General features: G+C 44.6%; 1 protein-coding gene across 1 annotated transcript in view; it reads left to right on the forward strand.

Moving 5' to 3' along the window:
- The first annotated feature begins 775 nt into the window (after nucleotides 1–775).
- CPNE4 (copine 4) overlaps nucleotides 776–27,885 on the forward strand; it is a 467,697-nt gene continuing 440,587 nt past the window's right edge. The window contains exon 1 of the mRNA XM_087430567.1: nucleotides 776–1,164. The gene's annotated coding sequence lies outside the window, so the exon portion shown is untranslated. The remainder of the gene's footprint in view (nucleotides 1,165–27,885) is intronic.

Below are 27,885 nucleotides of genomic sequence, written 5' to 3' on the forward strand. Positions count from 1 at the left end.
AATCAGACACTGGGCACAGTAAGTCCCTCTGTTGCTCATTTATCTGAACTTGACTTTGAATGAGTTTGGAACAGGAAAGCCATACTTTCTAAAGTGCTTCATAACATGTGGCAGTGGTTACTCCTTACGTAAGACAGAATGTTTACGTCTATTTTTAAACACAGGTATTCCCTAAGCATTTCTTTATCTTATACTTGTGTGTGAGGTGGATGTATTCAGGAAGACATTATGGGGTGAAGAAAAGCCTCCTTGTGCATTCATTTATTCATGCATTTATTTACTAAAAAATAATGATCAGGCTTCTACCAGATGCCCGCCACTCTTGTAGACACTGAGAATACGGAGGTGAGCAATATCTTGACCATTTTTGGCGGCAGTTGAGCATCCGTCCAAGAAGTTTCCTTGAATGTGTGCAAAAAGAAGTATCACTCCCACTGCCTGCTCCATGTTACCGCTTCACCCTGAAGTGGAGGTGAGGTCCAAGCACTTGAAGAACTGGATCAAACGTCCCCGGAAGCCTGGTGTGGGCGAGAGCCTAGCAGGAAGCCTGGACCGCGGAAGCGGCAGCACCCTGGAGAGCGCCACCCGCCCAGCCCGGGGCGGGGCGTGGACTCGGTTCCCGGGGCAATGCTCGCCTCCGCCGGAACCCCCCAGGGGGCGCTCGCGCGGAGGTTTCCGAACTAGTATCTCGCGGGTTGCTGGGCGCATGGGTTTCGTCAGAAGGTGGAAATCTCTGAGAAGCTGCCATCTCCCCGCCACCCGCTCGCATCCCCTTGTCTTCCTTCCTTCCTCCTTTCCTTCCTCCTTTCCTTCCTCCCTCACTCCGCTCCCTCCCTCTTTCCCTGTACCTTGCACTTTACTCTCGGAGTTCAGTGAGAGCCGAGCTGCTACCCACAACATTTCCACCCTGTCCCCAACCCCCATCACCAAGAATGGAGACAGGGTTTCCGGAGAGACCAAACTCTCCTCTCAGCATCTTTTCCATCCGCTGTTGCTAAACTGGCCTCAGAGGGCGAGGGGTGAGGGAAGTCCGACCCCCCTTACACCTCTTCCACTACAACACCAACCAACTCCACCCCAAAGCCAGATTTTGCATCCTGGGGGCGGGACAGACCTCGTCCCGGGCTGAATTCTCTTTCTACTCTTCGAGGTTGGCACACCCAGGTAAGTAAATGCCAACTCTGCATTCCTGTGTTCTTGGGGCGCTATGATGGCAAAGTCTGTTGGGGCTGCTGCGTAGCAAGACTAACTTTTGAGATGCACTGGTTTTAGCTCATATTTGCTTGTTATCATTGCTGTTGTTGTGCTAAGAAGCAGCTACAATCATAGTCTTTAATCCAAGGGAACTTTCATCCCAGACATCTCGCCTTCTGACAGTCGCCCAACTCGCCCAGGTGGGGTGGGGCGCGTGGGGTGGAGGAAGCCCGCGGAGGGGACCGCGGCTCCCCCGCCGAGGGGCCGGTCGGGGAAGCCCTGAAGGGGGGAGGGCGTTGCTGATGTAGAAATCGGGGAGGGGGAGGGGAGTAAGTCCTGGCTGAAGTTGCAGCTTCCTCTCTGACAGTGAGAGAGCTGTGGGAAATTGTCGCGGTACCCGATGGCTTGACCTAGCTGCGGTTGGATTCAGCCTCTCACCTCCTCCCCCACCCCCCTTGCAATAGGTCTCAATATTTCACTGTGTCCGGGGCTCTTGGGCTTAAAACTAATCAATAGGCTTGCAAGTCCCTTGATTCAGCCAAGTCTGTCAGCGCTCCTTCCTCTGTTAAATAAAGTAGCCAGTGGGACAGGGGCGGGGGTCGGACTGGAGGGACCACTGAAGCCCCCGAGGATTGTAAGGGCAGAATCGAGAGAGAGAATTAGGAGGTGGTCCGCGCCAAGTCAAGTGAATATTGCTGACCGTCGAGTCGGGCGCTGGCTGAACCCTGAGAAATACTCTTAGGAAGATGCACTCTTTCCTCTTGAAGGAAGTGGGTGGGCTTTGAGGCTTCAGTTCCCATCCTGCCCCTCAGGTCCGACCGCGGCCCGCGGCGGCCTTGCAAGACTGGCTTGCAGTCCCAGAATTTGCCAGGCTCCAGGAAAAAATCTTAGGCTGCAGAGATTATCGCTGGGGCACGAACTTATGAAATGCGCGCCATGGGGGTTCCGGAGGTGGAGGGGAAAAAAGATGGACGGAGTAGTGGTGGTGGGGTAGGGAGGGGTGAGCGCCCTGGGAAACTTTGCAAGAGAAATAGCTGAGACAACCGCTCCCCCCAACCCCCAAAGTGACCCCCCCCATACCCTAGGATTTCGGTGCCTGTGGGGAGGAGATGCCTTGGCTCCTTTACACTCATGTCCAAGCTATGCAAAACCAACTCTTCATCCTCTTGCTGCATTGCCAGGGATTTTTAAAGCATTGCTCTGGCTGTTCTTGGCTCACTTGGTTTTCAGTTTCCTAAACAGTATTTTGAGCTGTCCAAGGTATCTAACCGTGTTCTCCTTAAACTCTTATGGAAAAACTACCTTAACTTCAAAAATGGAAATATTCTTTTCTTCCATTCCTGCTATTGCCCTCTTAACAATCCCTACTCTCAAAGACGTTTGTGTTTTGTTTTTTGCTTTATGTCAAAACAACCCATCCCCAGAAACAAAATCAGAAACGACTTTCCTAGAACGTCGGTGTTTTGAATCCACGGCAGTGTTTTGTAGTTAGTATACACTGGTTAAACTGCATGGCGCATCCTCCAAGAGCCAGCGGCAAGCAACAACTTTATTTTATTTCATGTCCTTCAAGTTTAGGAAGGTCTCATATCTTTTTATTACCCAGCAGATAAGACAGAGCTCAGGATGGCTATGGCTGCGATTAGATAACTTCTGATGTTTTCATTTCCCTTACTGAGCTGCTGCTTCTGGTTAAATTTGTTTTATTTGCCTGTCCATTTTCAAAGAAAGATTGACAAAGTCGCTGTAGCAGACCAGGGGTCTGAGCTCAGAGTAGGTCAAAGATACTCATAGGAGGTGGATAAAAATAGAAGGAGGGTTGGAAAATACAGCAGGACACCTGTGTTAAGAGCGCATACTAATAAAGGCCAGAATCTCCTCGTTTGTCTCCGATGGGAAGATTCTGACGGTTTCACAGGATCAAACTCAAACCACATCAAAACTAGGTGAATTCCCTTGAGCACCACATAAAAGGAAGTATCAGTCCATAGCAGGAGTGGTGTTGACTCCTGGGCGGTTTTGAATAGTTGGATGAGAAGAGCTTGCCTATCATGGAACCAAAAATCTACTCACATGTTACCATGGAAAACTCTCACGGCCATCGCACGTACCCCTGTTCTCTGAGTGGTTGGCCTCATTTTTATTCTTCCAGACACACCTCCAGCATACTTTATTGGGAGCAGGCACAGATGGGGTCCAGTGAGCTTCTCAGCATGAGACAACCATTTTACTAGAGCTTTTAAATATTTCTTTAAAAATAGTTGTTCTGAGGTTTGTGAGGTGTTTGTTAATTGTACTTTAAAAGACTTTGTGTTTATCTCCAGGTCTCTGGTAGCAACATGGCATTTTGCTTGAATCATTGGTTTGTCTGAAGGAGACCCTACTTTTAGAGGTTTTAATTAAAAAGTCTCTTGTAGAAAAGTGTTTCTTGATCTGCATATGGATTTCTGATTTTAAAAAATACCTCATTTCAGTTAGTAGGAAGCGAAGATGTTGTCTGTTTCCAGAAAAGTTTTATGTAGTATTCCAAGAAATATAAGCTTTGATTCTTCCCGTCATCAGATTATTTGAGTCCACCATCATGACTGAAAATCTTAATATTGTACTGACTGTCAAAAATAATCACAGAGGAAAAAATGGGTTAATGGTGGAATCTTGATTCTTATCTGCATTTGAATCTTTTGGAAGCCAATGGAATGTATTTATATGGTTTGCACCATGCCTTTCTCTGTCTTCACTTTACAAGTTCACTGAAATATAACTCTCTGGACCATTATGGCCACTTTTATTCACATAAAGAACAGATTTTTCCATTTGGAGGCAAGCATGTTGGAAGTGAGCAATTAATGTTGTGTGTAATCAATGCCCACACTTCCAGAGGGATCTGAATCCAGAACAAAGAATGAGAAGAGTACTCTGATGGTATCAACCTGACTGATTGGGAGAAAGTCTCTACACTAGTTGGGAAAGTCACTTAATGAGTCTTTATAATTTTTAATCAGAGATGGGACTGGAGGATCTGTATTTCACGCATTTTGAGGAGGAGAAGGGTTAAATTTGTTCTCTATATTTGATCTTTCCATTTTGGTCTTGTTAATATTTTTTTTTAAAAAAGCAAACAAAACCTCTTTGGATCCATGTGGTAACCCGAAGTCATATTTCCTTGGCAACAGTAGTCAGTACGTTGGAGTCACAAAATATCAAGACATAAAATTTAAAATGCATTTAACATGAAATGTCCCATGGTTCAAGATGATCCTATAGTGCATTGGAACTGACCTTCTAGTGGATAATAACAGAGTTGCATTTGACTCTGGCCTTCTCCTGATTGAATGTAGATGGTAAAGAACAGATTACAGAACCTTCATTCTTTTTAGGATGTCCTAAAAATTCTATAATGGTTTTTCTTTTGAGGGAAGCTTGTGATGAAAATTAAGGAGGTTGGAGTTTGGGTAAAGTGTTTATGTGGAGGTTGGTGGTAAGTCTAAAATCCAACTCAGTAAATGGGTCAGGCAAGATGTGTTGTCTTTTCTGTGTTATTTGAAATAGACAATGTATAGTAAGGCCTCAATTAGCATTAAATTCAACCAGTGGATGTCTGCTAGAACTTGTGGCTGCATAATAAAAACATAGTAATGCCTACATATACTTTCAGTCTTTTCTGTACTAGAAATCTCATTTATGTGGGGGCTTTCTGTTTAGTCTATGAACTACTAAATATATGTGATATACAGTATATGTTTACCCTAAGTTGGCAAATCCTGGGAAGTCCTTTATTTGGCTGCTGTATTATTGGGAAAGCCTCTTGAGAACCACTATCTTTTATCTCAGTAAATATTGAAGGCCTGAAGGCAAGTCTTGAAAAGTGGAAAGTGATAGGGATGACTTATTTGGGGAAGTTTATCCCAGTCCTATGATTTTTGTACATTCCTGGGGTGGAGAAGCCCACCTAAGCTGGCCTGTGGTGGGCTCATCTCTAAACTGTGAACAACTTCATCACTTTGAGTCTATGACTCTCAGAACTGGAAGAGAGCTTGGGGGAAATCTATTGACTCCAGCTGTTTAGTTGGACAGACATGGAAACTGAACCTCAGAGAGGTGACTTGCTCAAGATCAGGGGACTCATTCAACAACCCTCTTGATTACTCCTCTCATAAAGAGACCCAAGTTCCCTGGAGATAATTACTGTGGTGGCGCCCTTCTGTGGCACCATGTGTACTGGTAATCTTCACTGAGTTGGGGATGGTGGGGGGCCTCCCACTCCATCCCAGTGTTTGGAGGAGCAGGCTTGAGACATTACATTGCTCTCTCTTGGAGCCAGTGCAATATTTACCCAATAGATGTGATTAAATTTGTATAAAGTCATTGTCTGCAGCTCTCCCTGTTAATGTGCCTATTTTGTGAAGAAGAATTGCGCATGCACAATCTTAGCTTTCTATTTTAAATGTCGCGATTGAGTCAATAAAGTAAACAAAGAAATTTTATGAGTGTTTACTGTTCCAGGAACCCACAGGGGAATCCTTTATTCTGTTTAAATTAAAGGTCCATTAAAAAAGAACAAACTTTCTAAAATGTTGCTTTTCCATCTCTGGCTTAGAACATAATATTTCTAACTTTGTATTTCTTATTACTTAGAAAACTAGAGACATTTCTCCTTGGAAACATCGGAGGAAAATACAGGATTTCAGGTTAATTCTAGAAACCTTCTCAGGTTCAAGCTGTATTGACCAAAAGACCTTCCTTATCCAAGAGATCCCAAACCTCTGTACGGCAGTTCATTACGCTTGGAGGGAGAGGAGGAACAAGATTAGGCTAGCAGGGGTCCAAGGCTAAGGCAGCCCGAGGGGCTGGTGAGGCGAGATGGCAGGGCTGGAGAGAGTTGGTATTAGAGTGGACAGTCGCTAGAGGGCGCCGAAGCACCGGCGGAGCCCACCCCGGCGACCATGAGCCGGACTTCTAGGCTCAGAGACCGGGTTTGACAGAACCCCAAAGAGGTGCCCAGGTATGAGGTATTGGTTTTCCCGGCGCCTCTGACTCGCCATCCCTAATTGCCTCTCTGCAGAGAGGGGACCAAAGATTTTGCCTTCAGCCTCTGGTGGGGCGCTTCTGGTGCCCGGGTGGGTTGCCCAGTGGCTGGACAGCGTGACTGCTCTCAGGATTCTGCCGACAGGCTGTCTTGAGTCTGACGGCCCTTTGTTTCCTTAGAAGCAGAACTCTGGGTCCAGAAACACCTGCTTTGAATCTTGGGTTTACAGTTTTCACTCTGCAGACCTTTGAGTGAATTACTTCACCTGCATGAGTCTTAGCATCCAGAAAACCGGGCTAGTAATGTTGTGAAGCTGGAGTGTTTGCAAGTGTCTGGTATTTAGTGGGCAGGCAAATGCTAGTTCCTGTGCCCTTTCTCTTGAGAGTTCTCCCAAAACTTCATCCTTTCCTTTCCATCGGAGCCTTTTCCCCCTGTCTTCACACCCTCACCCCCTCAGCAGAAGGGTCTCATTTCTCCATCTGTTGAATAATAATTGATCACAGTCTTGATGCCAAAAGCTGTGTTAGGCACTGGGGATAGACATGAAGTTCTTATCTTTTGAAGCTGCAGGCTTGAGGGGCAGAGTGTACGTGATAAGAAATGTGAAAGGCCGTGGTGGTAAGTGTGAGGAGAGATGAACAAATGATGAGGGTAAGAGACACTGGAGTCATTTGTTTTGTCTCAGAGAACCTGGAAAATGGTCCCTCAAGTTTTTTACACTCAAGTGTTTCTTCATCTCCTTGTGTTTCAAGGAACCGGGTCTATGCAGGGTAATTCTGAGGGAGAAGAAAGGGAGGGGAATCTCACACAGCATGTATTTTGGTTTATATATATATTCATCAGTGCTAATAGAGGTTCTTAAATCCAATCAGCTTGTACCACTGCCCTGTGTATATTAATTTCGTCAACATCATAAGATAAATGTCTATATAATTGACTTAACCCATTTAAACAGGACAATGATTTTTAAAGGAAGCATAATAGAAATATCACAGCAACAAAACCCTTACCACTAAATAGTGAGTCTGGAACTACCCAAATAAGGATTCTGTTTTTAAAATATTGAAAGATGTATTCAATACAAATATCATCAAAAGTGAAAAATAATAAGGGCAGTAGCATGGTTAAAAGAAATGCTTTATCACTGTCATTAAAATAACAGAAAAGCTTTTAATTTATTAGTAGGCACTGGGGACACAGGACGCCTGATTTGACGTCTTTGTTATATTTTGTGCAGTTATTTCAACAAGTAACTTAGAGACGAAAATTCCAGTGACAAAATGGAAAAGTCAAGGAGGTTTGTGCCTGAAATCGTGTTGCTGTGAGCCAGGGAGGGGCACCTTGGGCCACGAGTGTGAGTTGCGTCCGGCCAGGTAGACTGCACAGCTCTTGAGAGGCTGGGGTTGGAATTCCTCTGCTGGGTGCCCCTTTGATTCTATGACTTGATTGATTGTGAATCATACTGGAGGAAAAGCCTGATAAGAGGAATAGAGTGGAAATAGTTGGTTTGGGGGTCAGCTAATAACTTTCATCACAGCTCATGGCCTGATTGAAATTTTAGAGAAACAGGAAAATAAGTGCTTCTTATCGAATTGGAGCATGTGAATGCTCGACAATCCTGTACAATTAGGACACCCCTTCCCGTTTTCCCGGTGAGGAAGCGGAGGCCCAGCAAGGTGAAATCACTCACCCGGGCTGGTTGGCAGTTGAGTTAGGGCAAGACAGAAGTTTCTGCACCCCTGTTGTGGCCCACGCTACACGCAGCTCTCCTCCCCACTACATGCTTCCTGAGAGCAGGACTCTCCTTGTCTTGTTCACTGCTGAACCCCAAACAGGGCCAGGCATCTAGCAGTTGATCAAAAAATTTTCATTGATTGCATGAAATTTCTTTCTTTAGCACGCTTATTCAAGAATGTGCCAAGAAATCACTAGGTTGCAGTGCAATTTGATAAAGACAAATAAATATTTGTTGAGTGTTGTTATGATAAGTTTAAGCTTTGAAGGTAAACAGACTTGGTTCAAGTCCTGGCTCTGCCACTTAATAGCTGTTTGGCTTTGGGAAAATTACTAAACCTCTCTGAGCCTTATTTCCTCATTTGTAAAAGTGGGGATAAAACTATATAAAGTGGCAGAGGACCTGCATCGTAGGAGTGCGCTAAGTGTTGGTTTTTCTTACTCTCCCACGCCTGCTCTCTGTTCTTCCCAGAGAAGATTTAAAGGGGGATAGTGTAGTTTATAAAAAGTGATTTTAATTTGTTTAGGATAATACGTATTTATCTTGCAGAAAAAATAAAATATTCCACTATATAAACATAAACATATATACAATCACTACAAATATACATTCTGCGGCTTAGATATTATTAGTCCCATTTTATAAATAATTCGGTCAATGCCCACTACCAACTGGGGAGGAAGAGGACTCAAATCTAGGGTGCTCCGACCCCAATTCAAAGACCAGGGTGTTTTTCTCAAATCCATGTTTCATATGATCTTTGTTTCTTATCCTTCTTTATACATCCGCTCCTCTCAAAAAGGCTCAGATCATCTTTCTTCACATGCCTTCATGGCCTGGCTGTGCTCTCCCACCTGCCGTGTAACATCACCGTGCATGAGTGTGCCCACGCCCCCAACATATCATAAGCTTTTCTGGGTAGCAGCTGTATAGCACAAGTTTTTTTTTTTTTTGGTGAGGAAGATTGTCTATGAGCTAACATCTGTTGCCAATCTTCCTCTTTTTACTTGAGGAAGATTGTCCCTGAGCCAACATCCGTGCCCATCTTCCTCTATGTTATATGTGGGACACCCCCACAGCATGGCTTGATGAGCGGTGTATAGGTCTGTGCCCAAGATCGAACCCACAAACCCTGGGCCACCAAAGCAGAGTGCACGAACCCAACCACTATGCCACCAGGCAGGCCCCTATAGTACACTTCTTGATATGACTCCAGAGTACCTAGAACCTTCTGATACATAGAAAACTCCCTCTGTCACCCTGTGTGTGCACCCATTCCCTCAGCACATATCCTGCATCCGGGCAGTTGGTGGGTGGCTACGATGTGCATTTAACTTACTCAAAATCAGCTCTACACCCTCTCTCATTTATTAAAAATACTCTTATTATATTTTGGTTGTTTGTTCTATATTATATAATCTAAATTAATGTGTGACGTTGCACAGATATATTACTATACAATGTTGTATATGTAATACCATATATACTGTACTTGATGAACAATTTATGGGACTTTTTTCAAGGATTATTGTGACTATGTGTGAGTTTTACTTTATGCATTAACTTGGAATCATAGCCCTTACCTAAAACGTGCTCCATTGTATTTGCAAAGCAATACTCTGTGTTGTGTTCTATATAGGTAGGTAGAATTATTAGTGAAGGACATAAATTTTGTGTCAGGCATTCCTGGGTTTGAATCTCAGCTCTGCTTAATCTCTGGAAGCTCAATTTCTACAGATATGAAATGAGAATACTGATAGCGCCTGTGTCCTGGGCTTGCTGCAAGCCTCGAAAGAGACGGTGCACATCTCCAGCATCCCAAGTGCCATTGCATTGCGGGCGTGTGGAAATTGCTCCAATTGGCTGGTGGCGTCCCTCAAGCCTTAGAGCTTATGAGTAATTACCCTAATGGCAGTAGGTTTGCTGTGTTGCAAGAGAGTTGGGAAAACTAGAAGGAGTGTGTATATGAAGGTATGATAGAACTCAGCAATGAAATGTATGCTTTCCGCAGCAACTGACACAACCGTTTATCTTCCTTCTCCCCTCCCCACTCTCTTCCCACCTACAGATTTTATGCCTAGCCACAAAGATGACTCAGGGGTTATGCTGGGGTTTCTCTAAGATAAAACTTCCTCTGTTCCTGCTGGTTCCAGCTTTATTTCAAATGCAAAGTATGTTTAGCGCTCGCCCCAGATACACAGCCAGAATGCAAAATCAATCACTCTGCCTGGCAAGGCCCAGCAATAGACGTTTATTGTATTTGATTTTGTGTGTCTCCTACCTTTGCCCAAAAAAGATTCTAGGCGGCCAGCAATAGACAAGATATTGGGTACTCTCTGCTATCAAAATCCAAAATGCTACAGGCATAAAATACTCTTTTTTCAGGGAGCCCCATGCATGTCTTAAAGCCATGGTTCTCACACTTGAGCACAAATCAGAATCTCCTAGAGGGCTTGTTGCAACACAGATTGCTGGGCCCACCTCCAGAGTTTCTGATTCAGTGGGTCTAGTATTGGAGCCAAATAATGTGTATCTCTGACAAGTTCCCAGGTGATGCTGATGCTGCTGGTTTGGGGACCGCACTCTGAGAACCCGTGCCTTAAGTATTCACTTTGTATAGACAAACCGTGCATTTTCTCTCCTGTGTGGTACGACTGAGAACAGCATTAGTGACGAAAGAGATCTGACATTTACTGAGCTTCTATGACATTTGCCGTGTGCCAGGTACCTACCGGGCACTTTACCCATATTATCCTATTTAATCCTCACAACCGCCCTGCCAATCAATTCATAATTATTTATTGAGACCCTATCATGTATCATGTAATGTGCTGTGCTAGGTTCTGGGGATATGGAATAACACCACGGACATAATCCTGATCTTCTGGATATTATATTTCAGCAGGGAAACTTGCTTGAGCAGATAATTGTAAGGGTGATTAGTCTGATCCATAGAAAATGAAGACCAGAGAGGCTAAGTAACTTGGCTAAGGTTATACAGCTAGTGGGAGACAGAGGAGGCAGAACAAAATTAAAAATCATTTTACTCCAAAATGTGCAGTCCTCCCAATAAACCAGAGATTCTCAGACTTTTTGGTCTCAGGGACCTTTAACACTCTCAAAAATTATGGAAGACCCCCCCCCCCAACAGAAAGCTGTTCTTTATTTGGGTTAAGTCTATCAAAATTTACTCTATTAGAAATGAAAACAAAGTGGTTCGCCCTTTGAGAACTGCTGTGCTAAAGCGTGCTGCAGGTAGGACTGTCTGCCCTAGGTTCTGAACCCTCATTTGTTTTAATGACTTCTGTAGCCATCAAAGATGAGAAACATCTCATCTCCTCCTAAACTTTGTTTTTAAACACGAGGGCCTCTCTTAAGCCTTAGCCTGTATTTCTAGTGATGGTGACTTCCTGAAGAAAAGGCTGACCTGCTTTGGAATTGCCTGTTTAAATTTTTATGTATGTGTATTTAGTATAAGGAAAAGCAACAGTTAAGCTGCCACTCACAGAACAGACTAAGATGTGGTGCTGCCTTATTCATCGAAGGATCTCAGTCCCAGCCGAGGGCATTTAAAAAGATACAGTTCATGAAAGTCTGTGATGTGCATTGCCTTCAGGGCTCCTTGGGGTACACGCCACTGCAAGGGAAGCCCAAGGATGTAGAGGAAGGGGGAACTTCTGCTGCCTCATTACAGGAAGAGAAGTGGATGAACGGTTGGGCTTTTGTATAATGTTGGCAGCTGAATCATGTTTAATCGTGGGCTAACGACCGAAATACTGCCCTTTCCCATCATTTTTATTCATTGTCTAGTGGGAATGAGAAGTCCTAGTAGATCTTTTCCTTTGGTGTGTAATGGTCTGTGGTTGTTCAGACACTGATGCTCTGGCTGACTCCGAATGCTTTATGGCCTCGTTAAGTTTCATGGAGTAAAATCAACCAAATCGGAGGTGACATAACTCAATGTGGTTCTCAATGGATGATCAATGAATTCAAATCTCCTTTTTTTCTGTAGAAACCAGTGAACTAAGTGGGGTGCTGCAGCAAGGTCAGTGCGACTGTCTAGATGTGGAGGATCCTTGGATGAGAAGTTGGAAAGAGGGCATCCACCGGTCATCCGACTGTCTGGCCTTTTTGACACCAAACGTCTGAGTCCCTAGTTCACGGGGAAACTTTTAAAATTTTTGTCCAGATGTTTGGTGTTGCCTAGGCACATTCCATAACCAAAACAAACAAAGCAAGAAAGTGTGACGCTAGATGATCATTTGTCATCTTCATTAAAAGCTGAGAGTTGACGTGAAGCATCTCTGTTGGTTGATCTGAGGCAACTGGATTCCTTCACACGGCGTCTCTGTGTACAGGGCACGTTTTGCTAGGGGTTTATAACTTTTTAGAGGAAGTAGCTTTCTGGAGAGAAGCAGTTGTGGGAGGGCAAGGCATCAGTGATTGTACCGGAAAGTCACATCGCCTTTTCACTGTCTCAGCAAATGGGAGTCGGTGATGTGTCCCAGGAGGGGCCATCTCCTGGGAACACTTTTAGCCAAGTTGCTTGTGCTGTTTTTAAGTTGTGAGCTTCTTGCCCAGAATTCTCCAATTCTGACTCAACGGGCTCATGTGAGCAATACACACTTTCACTCGAAATGATGACCCCTCTGGGTTTTGCAGATTGCTGGGCCCCCTGTTCTTCACTGACCACCCCACCCAGGGAATGGGCTCAGGGAAGACCAGACCTGCTAGCTGACCCTTCGTGTCTGCCCCGTGTCTGGCTTGCCAACCAAGCTAATCAGCCCAGCTCAGACTTGCCTCCAGCAGGAAAGGATGGGGGTTATTTTCTATGGGGGCAGAATGATGGGAATCTGCCTAATATCATGGGACCATCATCTTCCCTAAGCTGGGGAGAAGAGATAATATTCCATTAGCGAGGCTCTGTGCTTGGTTACTTCAATGGAAATTTCTGGCCCTCTTTGCTTTCTTTTTATGATTCCCATTCCGTTCCTGTGTTTTATGAGTAATTATAATAGCTGGTTATAAGGTTCACCTTCTAAGTTCCTTGTTGTGTGATTTTTTTCTTTATATATATATTTTAACTTCTATGAATCTAAGGGAGGCTTGAGGTGAAATAAGACCTGATGAAGACAAACGAGATCTGCAGCCCAAAAATGTTGTTGTCAAATGAGACCCACTAGGGCAGGGATCAGCAAAATACAGCCCGTGGGTCAAATCCAGCACGCAGACTTTTTTTGTAAATAAACTTTTATTGGAACACGGTCACACCTGTTATTGCCTGCAGCTGCTTCCACACCCCAAAGGCGGAGCTGAGTAGTTGTGAATGAGAGCATATGGCCCACAAAGCCTGCTATCTTACTTTTTATAGAAAAAGTTTACCAACTCCTGCACTTGGAGCATATATCTATTTGGCCATCTCCAGGTAGGAAACATGCATAGACTTCAAAAAACCTAAAGCAATAGTACTCTGAAATATGGACTGTGGGTCAAATATCTAAATTTTAGAATTTTGTTGCTATGCATTGAGGATTTTGCCTACAGTAGGTGCTTGTGGGATAAATGATTGTGTGTTTCTAGATGAATGATTTATAGTCTGCGTTCCATTTCCCCATTCGTAAAACCGAAGTCTCTGATTTGATCTCTAAGGATCCTTCTTGCACGACTATTCTGTATAATATTAGAGAGAGAGGAGGTGAAACACCCTTGGTGCCCTAGAATCCGAGTCTGCCAAAGTGACAGCCACAGTCTCTTGAGTCCCCACCATCGGTCATATTCATTTAGCATCAGCTGGAATTATTAGGCAGGGTCAAAAAATATAACCATCTGCTGTCACAGCATTATCAAGTGTCTTACATGGGGAGAAACAAGGGAATTTAAGAGTTGAGAGCATCAGAACTATGATTGGTGCTTGTTCTGAGTTGCTTTATGGGGACGGGGTTGAAGAACAAGTTTGTTGTGTGTGTTCAGCAGCTCTTGGTGTGATCTTGGGCATGTGCCAGATGTGCCGAAGGTCCCCTCACTCACATACCAAAATCGGAGGTGGAAATCACACTTCCACTAGTTTCCAACATTACTATATAGAGAGGTGGGAGGTACAGATTAATTATTTGGTGGGGGATGGAAGGAGGGAGAGGTGATGGCAATCTCCTGGCTCTTACTGTCCTCCAATCCCAGGGAGAAATCTGAGATGTCTCATCCTGGGAGAAAGGCTCTTGCTCTGTGGTGTGATTTGGGAAGCCGACTCCTGGTTCAAAGCATATGCTATGCTCCCCTTTAGGAACTGGAGTTCCCACTGTCCCCTTTCCTGAGGAGATAGCCAGGGTTTCCATCTGCTCCACTCCACAAATTTGTCCATAGGGTTATCATTTATTAATTCATTCATTTGGGAGGGTGACACGCTGCCTCTGCTGAGATGTGAGCAGAGCCTTAGCCTCCACATCCGCATCCCAGGCTGTGCCCGAGTTTTCCTCTCGGGCACTCCAGCCTCCAGAGTTCTGGGGTTCAGATGGAGCAGCCATGCCTGCCTCCCATCGTGGTGAGTGACTTCCCCACTGTGGCAGGACAGAGGGCTGAGAGCAAGCAGACTGTGAGCAGCCCGGGGCAAAGGAGGAGGAAAGCCCACTCACAAGCTCTTGATTTCCACGTGCAGAACCCAGACCACTTTCTTCCATCTGCGAAGAGAAGGGTGGGAGGGACAGGACGGGCTGACACTGGCACAATGCAGTTTCTGCCACATTCTGACTCCTCGTAACTTGAAGCTCCGCGGGTGGAAGGCATGTTGCCTGAACAGACTGCCTGGTCTTCCTTGCTGAGGAGCAGAATTTGTTCCTTTCTAGGCTTTTAGTTTCTGAGAGCTCCTATTTCATAGAACTTCTGAAAGCCATTTGTCTTAGGACTGGAAGCAGAGGGATTGCATTTTGATGGGCTGAAGTTTGGCTAATGCTGCAGTTCAGTCAAGTGGCATCATTGTGTCAAGTGAGAGCATTAAGGCGAATTTTCCTGGCCCATGAGTTTCATATTGGTTGTCTCTATCGTTCTGTTTTTTAAAGTAAGTGGACAAATTTTATGTATATGATTGTAAACCTTCCTTATTCCCTTAAAAGCATATCTTCATATATCCCAATTAATGCATATTTACCTTCATTCAGCAAATTTATTTTTCAGCTGTATTGTGTTACAGACTGATGCAGTACTGTGCCTGTTACTCTGAATCAAGTTTATTTAAATCCTTCTTCTAAAACAACAGCTATAGGAATATTTCTGCTACTTAGTATGTAGGGCATAGAAGATTCCATGTGCACTTAAGGCAAAGTTTTAGAGTAGAAGTTCCCTTTAGTAAAAGATGGTACCACTTCTGCAGCTTGCAAATGAAGATGCGAATAGTTGGCTTCACAGAATTGGACGTAATGTAAAACTTCGACACACTTTCTTGCTTGCTTTATTTGTAAATGTTGATCTTGGCACTGAGAACCTCAGAGTTTTCCCTATTTTCTTGTTTCACAACTCCTTAGGAATGTGCAAAAGGAAAGGTAATAAAGGACAATCTTTTCAAGATAAAACATGATTCATAAAGGTGACAGCCATGCCATATGCGAGCAGTGATTAACAGCTGCAGAGTCTGCTAACAGCTTTTTAAAAATAAAGTGATAAAGCAGATTTTCCTATTATTTCATGTTTCGGTGCTTGCTCAAGTGCATCGCCCTGATTTTTCTAGGCTTCTTTTTATTCTGTAGCAATTGAATCACTCTTCGTGTCCCAGCAGTGCTGTACTAGGGCTTACTTAAATATTTCACATACATCCCTGGTTATTCTTCTAGCAGCATTTTAAGTTTCAAGACAATGATGTGATATGTTAAAACCGTAACCTCCTCTAAAACTGCTCATTTTATTTCTGTGGAGTGCGTTCGGATAGACAGAAGGGAGAGCATTTCCAAATCTTGCTCATTTGGAATTGGTTTACTTTAATTTAGAGCCATGATGGTGGTAGATATGTGCTTAATGAAGTGTCACAAGTTTAAATGGCCTTCCTCTGCCATCACTAGCAGACAGGCCCCAAGGCTGGTGGAGAGAGACAGACAGGTGCAAAGACTGGTTCATCTCGGAGACGAGGGGTGGAAGGGGAAGAGAGCTCCTATTTTAAAATTCAATTGTCATCTTAGCAAAATGGGTTAATTCCAGGAAATGCATTTTCATGAAATTCGGTTGTCTTGGGCAAACTAACCAAGCACTTTCCTGACTGACAAACTCCTGACAACTTGCTTCGTATAGGGTGGTGGTTTTAATCTTGTTTGGGTCACAATTCCCTTGGAGAATCTACTGAAAGCTGTGGACTCTCTCACCTGTAAATTGAACGCACCTACTTGTACACAACAGCCTGCATCCAATTTAGGCTCCAACCTTTCTGTGTTGTCTGGGGCATAGTCTGAGCTGAGTGCCTGGGTCCTCGGGTGGATGGAGAAGGAGTGATGGCAGCGCCTCAGGAAGTTGGTGGTGAAGGAGGCATGGCTGAGTGCCAATGAGTATCCTTAAAGGCACTCCCCTGCCCCCGCCCCATGGGGCCTCAGAGCCCTGATTCCCTGATGGGCTGCCCGGGAAGCCGGTGGACTGAGCGTGTCACGTGATGCCTTGGCACAAATAAGAGGAGAAGGCCTCCCACTACAACTGGTGGAGGGCCACTGGTGCCTCAGGCTTTCGTCCAGATGCCCTCCAGAGCTCTAAGCCCTGGGCCGTGAATGCAGCCTTCCTGGGGCTGACTTCCGAGGATCAGCGGCACTTGCCAGAGACGGTGGGCGCTGACCTGTGAAGCAAATCGGCGTTGGACGTGTTCACGGACAGCTTTATGCAGGTGCATCAACAAGCCTGGGACTAAGTGCTGGGTGCCCTGGAAGGCACCAGGAGATATTCTGGAAATAGAAAGGGAACAAGTGTAAAAATGGAAGATCCAGAAGTACAAGGGTAAGACTTGTCCTCCATCCCCGTTTTTCCCCCTTTTTCTATCCTCCCTCCTCCTTCCTCCTACCCTTTCTTCTATCTTTCCTTCCTTCCCTCCTTCCTTCCTTCCCTCCTTCCTTTCTTTCCTTCCTTCCTTCCTTCCATTCTTTTCTCCTCCCTTTTCTTCCCCTCCTCACTTTCTTCCCTTTTATCACTTCCTTTCATCTTTTCCTCCTTTCCTTCCATCCTTCAGTTCAACAGACACTTTCAGGTGTCTGCTGGGTGCTCTTTGTTCTTAGCCTGCACGGAATTTTCTTCCCTCTCCGTCATGGCAGGTCCAGCCTCATGCTACTGCAGAACTTTTTTGTTCTGTGTCACCTTTCCTCTGCTGCTTCTTCCTTCCTTGTTTGTCTTCCTTAATCAACTAGCATATATTGAACACCTACTGTGTGCAGTTTACTGTCTTAGAGAAAAAAGCTGCAGGAATTATGGACTTCACTTTCAGGAAGGTTAAAATCAAATTTAGGAGTCGAGGCAGGAGTATGTGAAAAGCCAAATAAGAGTGTCATAGTTACACGATGCCACAAAACAAGGATGTGAGATGATGCAAGTCCGGGTGAGCATTACTGCTGGATGAGTGGAATGAGGCACCTTTGAGTTCAGAGAGTGGAGCAATTTTGGGGGTGGTGGTGGATGGGTTTGGGAAAGTCTTATAGAGAAGGAATGTAAACTGGGGTTCCAAATGGGATTTTAGTATTTGGAGAAGAGAGAAAATTTCAGTCCAGGAGGGGAACTGATGTAAATAAAAGCTCAGTGGTATAGGTCTTTTTTTTTTTTTTTTGTCGTCTACCTTTTCCAAGGGAAAGTTCCAGGGGAATCTCTTTTCCTCTCTCAGGGCTTCTGTGACTTCTCCTCCTCTCCCCAGCACTGCTGTCTCCTCTATAGTTTCCATATTTTCCCCCAAATGCCATTTCTCTTCAGAAAGAGAGATGGGCTCTGGGGAATCACCCAGTTTGTCTCAGATTCTGTCTTGATCAGCAGATTGGTCGCTTCCTCCCACATATAATGCTACTTGGAATGGACGTCTGAATTGAAGAGAGGGCGTTGAAACATAATTCTCAGCTTGGTGGTTGAAATTCCTACCTTTAATTTTTGTCAGCTCTTGGGTGAGCCAAAGCACTGCTCTTAGGGCTAATGGTCTGGCATGCTGGAGATCTCAGAACATAGAAGTCAAGTGTTTTGGTTGAAATTCCTAGAGTGGCTGGTCCAACATGATTGAGTCCAATCCAGGATGTTACGCCTGGCATGTCACTGGATTTTTTTTTTAATTGTTATAGCAGCTCAGGGTTGAAAGGCTCTTAGATGTTGTCTTGTGTTTTACACTGGCCAATCCTATAGATCAGGAAACTCTCCCTTTTTTTTTTGCCCGTTATATGTACATTTAACCTGTGTTCTTGGATGTTTTCATAGTAAATGTGTGTTATAAGCTGAAACTAATTTATATTATTTAATTTCAACATCCCCAATCCATGAAGGAATATTTTATTTTCTGGTGCCTGATGAGCCCTGATCCTAGCCCGATGTCTGGGTCTTTTGTGACAGTAACTTGAATGAAATGTGACTGATACACTGTGGAGACAGCCTAGCCATGAAAGTTGAGGATTCTAAGTTTATTCCCTCTGAGGCTGGCATTTCCCTGCAATTATTCCATCGGATCCTTTCTAAGGTTTAGCCTCACCGGCAGCATTGCTTGGGGGGTATAGGAGGGCTGGCGTCCCCTTGGCTTGTGGCCTTTTGATTTTTGCTCTCAAGTAAAGGAAATAATCCCTTTACCAAATATTTGCTGGCTGCTCAGAATAGAAATTTTCTCATCGGTACATTACAATTTATTATTGAAAATTTCAGATTCAGGCATCCAATATGTCTGTGTGTGTGTGTGTGTGTGTGTGTGTAGTTAGAACAAAGGATTCCTTTTCCTTTCAAGGACAGTGTGATGATTCTTAGGGTCTGTTTGATCTTTCTTTCCCTTCCTTCCTCAGGTGAAATCTGGTTGAAAGGGTTATCTTGTAGCAGAAAGGAAGGGGGAAGATGGCCCTGGAGGCAAATGGAAGCCTCACAGTAAGCTATTCTAGAATGGTGTTGTCAAAAGGGAACTTGGGAATTTTTTATTCAACTCCCCATGTTGAGTAGGAAAGGAAACCCAGGTCCAGCGATGTGAAGTGATTTGGGCCAAAGTGATGTAGCAGATTAAAGCTAAACCAGGATCTGAGTACAGATTCTCTGACTCCTGGAAATGATTTGATGTACAGAATCTTCGCACACTATTATCAAAATATGTTAGACAAGGAGAGCAACGATAAATAAATTAAATGTTTGATCAGCAGAATAAATCAAATAGTTTTGTTCCACATTTCCTTAGGAGTGATTTAACAGAATTTTGAAGAAAAAATTTTAACATGGAGAATAAAATATTTTTCAGGAGTAGAGATCTTTTACAAAGATATTTAGGGTCTGTTTGATAAATATTCTCAGTAAAAAAAAAAGCAATCAGAGTTACTGCACACTGCATTCTCATAACATGGTATGATGCCTTTGGAGTTGTAGAATATTAAGCTAATTAAGAGCTATCCAATTGCTCAAAAACTATTAAATAACTGTTTTGTGAAAGACAGAAGCTGAGAACACAGTATATTAAAGGACAATAGAAGTGTGAGCCTCCCCATATACCATGGGATGCAATCAAAACTGTAATTAGACCACATTTCCTACTCCTCAAATGCCAATGTTAGACGAGAAACAAAGAGATTAAAATAGCTTCTGAATCAAAAACATGTTAAGGAAAAAAGGCAAGAAAAATCAAAATACTCTGGTACTGAGGAACGAAAAACAAAGTGGTCTAATGAACAAAGCCATCATTTCTAGCCCCTGCTTGATAGTGCCTCTTCCTCCTCCTCAGCAGCACCCCCTCACCCCATCTCTGGGACAGAATGCCTGACCTCACACTCTCCAAAAGCAGAGTCTTGGAAAGATGGGGAGATGGGGATGGTGTTTGCCCTGGGGCCATTTTCTCTCCCCCGTCCCCTTAGGGAAGGCTCTGAGAGTGCCCAGAGAGTGCACCGTTCCAGCCTGCGGCTATTGAAGAAGAGGCTTTCTTTACAGAGCTGCAGACGTGTCTTCTTGTAGTCCTTCCAGTAGCGCCACCACTCTGAGAGCCCGGCTCCCGTTTGAGAGCCCTCGAGACAGGAGAGTGTTCCCCACCTCAGCAGGAGTGGCGCAGAATGAGTTTACTGGCGGTCATGCACAATGTGACTTAGCTTCAACTCAGACTCTGTCCTTTGTTTCCCTCCTCTCAGAGTCCTACTGTCATTGACCCCAAACATTTATTGACCACCAACATTGGTTACTTTATTAGAAGCAGTTTTACATGGATGTTAACAGCCCTGACTCTGAAGCTGGGATACCTGGGTTCAAGTCTGGGCTCCACCACTTGCAGCTGCGTGATCTGGGGCAAGTTACTCAATATCTTTGTGCCCCGGTTCCGTTATGTGTCAATACGGAATACTAATAATAATGGGTCCCCCTCATAGCTTGTTGTGAGGTCGTTAAATGAGAAGGGCCTTAAAGCACTTTGAATGGCGCCTGACATTGAATAATTGTTCCTCAAATGTGAGCAATTATTATTATTATCTTAACCTGTAGGGACACTGGGCAAGAGTGTAATGTAATAATACCTGAAGTGCAAAATGCGGTCCCTGGAGGGATTCTTTATAATCTGGAGTGTAATCTGGGAAAGTGAACATTTTTCAGTCCGGAAGAAGGAAGTTGGTCTTATGCTTTACTATCCAGCAAAGGAGGAGCTGTTATGTCTGTGGATGTATCACCACCCCTCCCCCTCACCGTCTGGCGTGGATGGAACAGAGGCTCCCTGTTTCCCAAGGAAAGGTAAAGCCTCTAGTCATATTAGTGTCTTCAGTTCTCAGGCCTCTGAGAAATCCTGTCTGGATTTCATTCACTCTTTAAAAAAAAAAAAAAAAAAGGCTTCTGGTGATACAGGCATAAGTCCTTATAACTGCCTAAAGAAATACAAAATACATGAATTCTTAAATATGCTGCTGTTATAGAGGCCTTCTTTTTGGTGGTTGTGTCCCTTTGGTATCCTGGGAAAATGTAGAAGAGAGACCAGGCTGGTTTGTAGACTCTTATACCAATTTATTAATGACATGATGCCCAGACAAATGCCATGGGAACTAGCATTTGGGGCATATCTTAGAATCAAGCATCCATGCTCCAGATAAGTCCTTTCTCTTACTGCATGCATGATAACGATCTTCTCTGTTTCATCCTCTTCCCAACTCAGTGGCAATCAAGGGTAGGGGCAGAGGAAGGATTTCCCACCATTGCCATCTTGGGTCCTAATTTCTGTTTGTCCAGGAACATCACTGCCTGGTGGCTTTCACAGCCCATGTCAATGAGCTGGGGCTCAGGTTCTGCCCATCTCGTGCCCAGCACCACCGAGAGCAGGGGTCAGCACACTGTGGCAGATGAGCCCAATCTAGCCCTCCGTCGGTTTTTACAAATAAAGCTTTATTGGAACATAGCCACACCCATGAATTTACATATTGTCTGTGGCTGCTTTTGTGCTACAGTGGCAGAACTGAATAGTTGTGACAGAGACCATATGGCCTACAATACCTAAGAAATGTGCTCTCTGGCCCTTTATAGAAAAAGACTGTTGACCCTTGACCTAAAGGTTAGACATAAGGAAGAGGGGGAAGTCCTCCCAAGGCAATATAGGGAAGCAGAGATCACCAACTGGTTCTACAGGCAGGGAAATTCAGAATAAGAAAGGATAAGCTCAGAGAAAGAAAGTTGCCTATAGAACGAAGGGGACAAAATAGAAACCGGGACTGTTTTGATACAGGCTGTTGTTACTTAAGCTGCAGTATATAACTCCTCTAATTCCAGCTGAGGTGCCGCTAATGATATGCCGTGTCTTTCTCATCACAAAAGTCATGTGAAATACTCAAGTGATGGGGAATTTAATGGGTTTCTTTGAAATGATCCGGTTTTCCCATAGCTGTGCCATACTGGCTGTTAGAATTTCAAAACAGAGCCATCCTTTGAGATCTGACCTTGTATTTTTAAGTGTTGATTCTGGACTAGGTGATTAGATTCCCCTTCCCCAGCTACCAGAGCCCCCTCACTCCTTTGAGTATGTTGAGATTTCTGGGCCACCAGCTATGTGTGAAATATCCCCCAAGGAACCCACACCAGGGCAGGTTGTCTGCCTTTCCCTTTCCTGTCATTAAAGGGCCACAAGGAAGATGGAGTGTGAAATCCAGGATTTTTGACCAATAAATCTTGCTTTGCAAGGACAGTGGAGAGTTCAGGAGCTACTCATTTTCCATGTATAACTGACTCCATCTCTACTAAGAGGAGTCAGTCCGCTCTCAGCTCTGTGACAACTCATTTTTATGATTTTGAGCAAACCTCTTCCCACAGCTTCTGCACAGGGTTGTTCGGGGCCCAGTGAGGCCTGTCTGTTGGCCTGAGATCCGGGCCACTTCCACTCCTCAGGCTGTTTATTCACCTTGGCTCAGGACTGCCTCCATCTAGATGGGCACCATTTCTGATTTGCACAAAGGTGCTATATGGGCTAGTGGCAGTCCTGTCCCTTCCTCCCTCTGAGCTTCAGTTTCACCAGCTGGGGAAAACTGAGCTAGATGGTTTCCAAAGCATCTCCTAGCTCTTTGATTTGAAGGCCTTTTGAGGCCGTCTGTGTGGCCAGCTACGCAGTTCTCTTCGTGCTCAGTGGTGCTCCCCTGCCTGGAGTGCCTTTGAAGCCAGCAGGGAAGGCCGTGTGCTGGGAAATCCATGGCGCTTGGAGAGAGGAGAGCTCTTGGGTTGCTCTGAGGACAGGGTTCTGAAGACTGGAGGTAACAGTGTTGAGGCAAATACTGGCTATGAGAGGTCTGAGGGGTGTCAGACCAAAGGCACGTGTGGCTAAGTCCAGCCTAATTTTGCTCAGTGTTGGAACGACAGAGAAAGGCCAGAGCCCCAGAGGCTCTATGCACAAGGAGAACAGTGACCTGTGCCTACTGACCATCTTTTCTCCCTGACCAGACCATCGCTGGGGTCTTGTTTGGCCTCTGACAATAGAGACCTGGACACAAGAGTCACCAGATACCTGGGCTGAACAAAAGGACAATAATAGGGAAGGCCAATGAGCTGCCTGTGGGGTGTGAGGACACAGTGGTGAGGCTCCCCGGAGTCAGAGAACCCTTGAAGGAAAAAGACACCCTGTCTGAGCATCCTTGAGGTCTTGTCAAACTCAAACTCCAATACCTTCAGATTACCGATGTTCTTGGTATATTTCTCTTAAAGCCTTGTTTTGTTTTGTCTTACCCCCATTTTGTCAGGCCTTAATAGTCAGCACTCAGTTATTTGTAGCTATGTATAGTTGTTGTTAGTGCTGAGTCGATTCTGACTCCTAGCGACCCTGTGGACAGTAGAGCAGAACCCTGCCCGATCTTTTTGTGCCATCCTCTCACCTTCTGGCGCTCTATCAGACAATGCTCCGCTGCTGTTCACAGGGTTTTTAGGGCCAATTTTTTTTGGAAGTAGGTTGCCAGGCTCTTCCTTCTAGTCATCTTAGTCTGAATGCTGTGTGTAGACGTGTTGCTAAATGCTTTCTTATCATCATCTCATGTAATGTAAACCTCATGAGGTTAGGTGTGGCCAGTTCTGCCTACATTTGGTGGAAGAGGAAACCGAGGCTCACTGAAGTTAATAACCTGCCCAAGGCCACAGAGCTAGAAAGTTCTGCACCTAAAATTCAAACCCAGACCTTATATCCAGAGGATACTGCTTTTAAATGCTGTGCCCCAGTGTGAGGTTGCGGGGAGGGGGAAGTTTTCTTACCGGTGCAGAGTTAACATAACCCAGGGTTTCTCAACCTCAGCTGAGAAATTGACATTTGGGGCCAGAGAATTCTTTGTTACGGGGGACCGACTTGTGCATTGTCAAATGTTTAGCATCATCCTTGGTTTCTACTCACTAGGTGCTGGTAGCACCCTCATCTCCCTCCAGTTGTGACAACCCAAAATATCTCCAGACTTTGCTAAATATCCCCTGGGAGACAAAATTGACCCTTGTCGAGTGAGAATCACTGACATAAACTAATGTTAATTTGCCATTAAAGAAAAAAATCTCTGCCTATGTAATTTATTTATTGTCTTCCTTTCTTCTTTTTTTCTTTTGCACCAAAATTCTATTATTAATGACTTGGGCCCTTCTCTCTGCCTGGCTAACATCCTGAACTGTGTCACTGGGAGCCTGTCACCTTAATGGCATCTTCCCAAACTTCCCAGACACCCTCTCATGGAGCCTGGAGTCTCCTGGGGAAGTATTAAGAGCCAACCAGCTATGAAAACAATGTGCTCCTCCTTGTGCTAAGTGGCCCTGCTCAGGCAGTAAAATGCTTCAGTGGCATGAACATATGGCGTCAACACGGCCTCTGAAAACCACGCTGGGTGTCTAACAAGCATGGAGGGAAGGGGACAGGCTGTGCTGAGCTCCAGAAGCTGATAGAACAGGACTTCCCCCCTCCCCCAGGAGCAGCTGGGCTGAGGTTCCTCAGGGATCTTGACTCCACACAGGCCAAGGCTTTGCGGGAGAGAGGGCTGGTGCCTTGAAGCCACTGCATTTTGTTCCTTTGATAAAACACCCCGCAGACCTTGACATCTGCTACAGAGAAAGACCTAGAGCAGCCATGTGGCCCAGCACCAGCCCTTACCTTTGGCTCCAGGCAGGCATCCTACTGACCCTCACCTTCTGTTAGGTAAGAGGATGTGGGCAGCTCAGCGGTGACCCACTGCCTTCTGACTGCACAGCCGCCTGAGGCTTCCAGGCCAATGAACAGCCTGGGGTGTGGGTCGCAGAGCAGGTGTCTGAGCTGCTCAGCAGCCCAGGGTCATAGTCCCAGGATGCGACAGGTTAGAGAGGTCATTGGCACAGTTTGCCAGAAAAGGAGCCTGCCTTTGATTTTCATAATCATGCCTAGAGCAAGGCATCTTCCTCCTGGGTGATGTCATCACACGGGTTGATAGTGGATTTTTTAAATAGGCTTTTTCTTTCTTTTTTTAAGAACATAAATTTTTGGAGCTAAATGATGTCACCAGGAAAAATCTGTCGAAGTTCAGTACAGTTAGCTCTCCTTCATGAAAGGACTTATGGGTGAGTCCTGAACTGGAGCTGACAGTGTGATGTGTACACGTGCCCCTGCCTTCTTGCCTGTGTGCACACATGTGCACACACACTCTCCTCCACGTGAAAGATCAGGGCCTTAAAGCCAGAGGAGCCTGTTTCATATTATGTACCATAAAGAAAAACAGGTACCAAGTCTGGGGTAGAGCTGATTTTCTTCGATTACTCTTGAGTGATTAGGCTGTTATACCTGATACTCACTCCATTTTACTCTTGGGACTAGAGGTGGGTGTTTTCCGTTTCAAAATGCTTTCTTTCAATCCTCATTTGTTAAGGAATGATAAGTCATCATCTTTCAGGAATCTGAATTATTTTCATGTAACGTTTCCAAGGGCTCCAGCCTTGCCTTTAGAAAAAATGTGTGTCATTCAATGTCAGAGATATTCATTGTGAACAGACTTTGTCCTGTGCTCTGTGCTGGGTGCTTAGGGAAGCAGGATGCAGTGATAAACAGAAATACTGGAATATGCTGGGTGTGTTGGGTAAGTGACACACGAGCAATTGACTGTGAGACAGAAAATACAAAATCATGACAGGTGTCATGGCAATCCAAGAATTGATTTAGAATAAATTTATGGATGAATAATTCATTAAGGCTTATTAAAGGAAGTTGAGAGCATAGTGCCTGGAACATAGTATGTGAATATTTGAATGAATGAACTGTTGAACGAAGGAAAGGGCTGCCATGTATGGTTGTACAGGTTTCACACTGCACAACTCCAAGGCATGCCATTCAAATTGTGGAGATAGCCAGTGTTCAGCCTGTGTGGTCATGTGCAGTGGCTCTGCCTGGCACTTCACACACAGAATCTCGTTTAATTCTTCCAACACTCCACTATATAAGTTGTGTTTTCTCCATTTTGCAGGCATGGAATTTGGGACTCAGTAAGGTTGTTACCTGCCTAGGTTCACAGAGTGAGCCTGTAGAGGGGACTCACAATTGGAATGCAGACACGTCTGACTCCAGAGTTCCTGCTTGGAGAATAGAAGAAAACTGTCCCTTGAAATTAAACTTGATGGTTTGGGTCTTGTCTTTTCTTTGAACCAAATGCTTAGGTCTCTGGTGTCTAAAAGGAGATGTGAAGGCACTGAAATAATTACTTTTCCACGTCCTGGGCTTCAAATCACAAACTCTGTAAGACCCTTGCCCTGTTTTCTCCCACCTGAATACATCGTACTATTAGCTCTTGGATTAAAGACCCCAGAAAAACCCATGTGGTAGAGATGATGGCCACACCATATGTATTACTGACAAAAAATAAAAGGTAACAGCCCTAGACCAGCTGAAGTGGGGAGCAGTTATTGTAGCCTACAATCAGCTTCTTGGTGGGGAGACTACACCCAGCTCTGATGTGCTGTTTCTTTTGTAAGTCTTTTTTTTTTTTTTCTGAGGAAGGTTAGCCCTGATCTAACTTCTATTGCCAATCTTCCTCTTCTTTTGCTTGAGGATGATTCGCCCTGAGCTAACATCCATGCCAGTCTTCCTCTATTTTGTATGTGGGTCGCCACCACAGTGTGGCTGATGAGTGGTGTAGGTCTCGCTGAGGATCTGAACCCGTGAACCTGGGCTGCCGAAGTGGAGCATGCCAAACTTAACCACTACACCACGGGGCTGGCCCCTTAACTCATTTTAATCTCTCTCCCTCCCTGGGTCAGCAGTAAACTGGATAATACGATGTGACGTTGGTGTCTTCTCCAGACTTGTTGATTGTGGAATAACGAGCCCTTCCCCACACTGCCCCACTGAAGTCTTGGCACTTCATGCCCCTGTGTGATCACGGACATCCACAGGAGGAGGGCTGACTGCTCCTGATTGCTCGTGGCTTGTAACGGCAATTTATTTCTCAATCAACTTTTTAATACAACAGCTCGACCCAGAGAACTACAAAAGGTGAAAGAAAAATTTGTGTCAGGCTTAAAAAAAAATTCTAGATAACAATGAATACAATTGTAAAGTTTCAGGAAATGGAGGATTGTGAGTTATGTGATTTGGAAGGGAATGTGGTATACCAGCTTTGGAAACATCTTGCTTCTTAGGCTGAATGCTTCTCTCTGAATTTCAGAGCCTGTGGGATACTCAGAGATAATCTACTTATAGTTGTAAACAGGTTTTACATCTTTTGTTCTGGTTATATCTCTTAAAGAAAGAAGGGGAGGAGAGAGGAAGAGATTTATATTTCTGAGTTACGTGCTTGATTTCCTTAATTCCTTTCAAGGATCCTGAAAGGAAGCTATTATTATCTCAATTCCACTGATGGTGAAACTGAGGTCTTCAGAAGTCATGTGGCCTGGGGCGTGCATTCAAGTTTTTCATCTCTGGACTGTCTGCTGCATAGCCCATGCTCTTTCTAGAATTTCATATATTTTGACACTCAGGGAGGGACCACTTTCCTTAAATAGGAGGAGGAACAATTCTGTGTTAATAATCATAATATCCCCTACAGGTAAATAAAAAACAATAATAATAGATATTTAATGAGTAATTGCTCTGTGTTAGGCATTGTGCTAGATGTTATACTCTCACAGCACTGAAGTGAGGAAGGTACTGTTTTTGTCCCCATTTGACAGAGGGTGAAGATGAGGCTCAGAGAGATAGATGACCTCCCCAAAGCCGCACAGCTGCTAGAAGTGCCCTGTCTTTGTACTCTTATTGGTTTCTTCTCTGTTAGGCTTTCAACTTCTAGAAGGCAGGAACTGTCCCTAGTTAACTTCTTCGCTCCTAGAAGCCCTG

Source organism: Ceratotherium simum, chromosome 5, assembly GCF_057802395.1.
Source record: "Ceratotherium simum simum isolate JZ-2026a chromosome 5, ASM5780239v1, whole genome shotgun sequence".
NCBI classification, from domain to species: domain Eukaryota; kingdom Metazoa; phylum Chordata; class Mammalia; order Perissodactyla; family Rhinocerotidae; genus Ceratotherium; species Ceratotherium simum.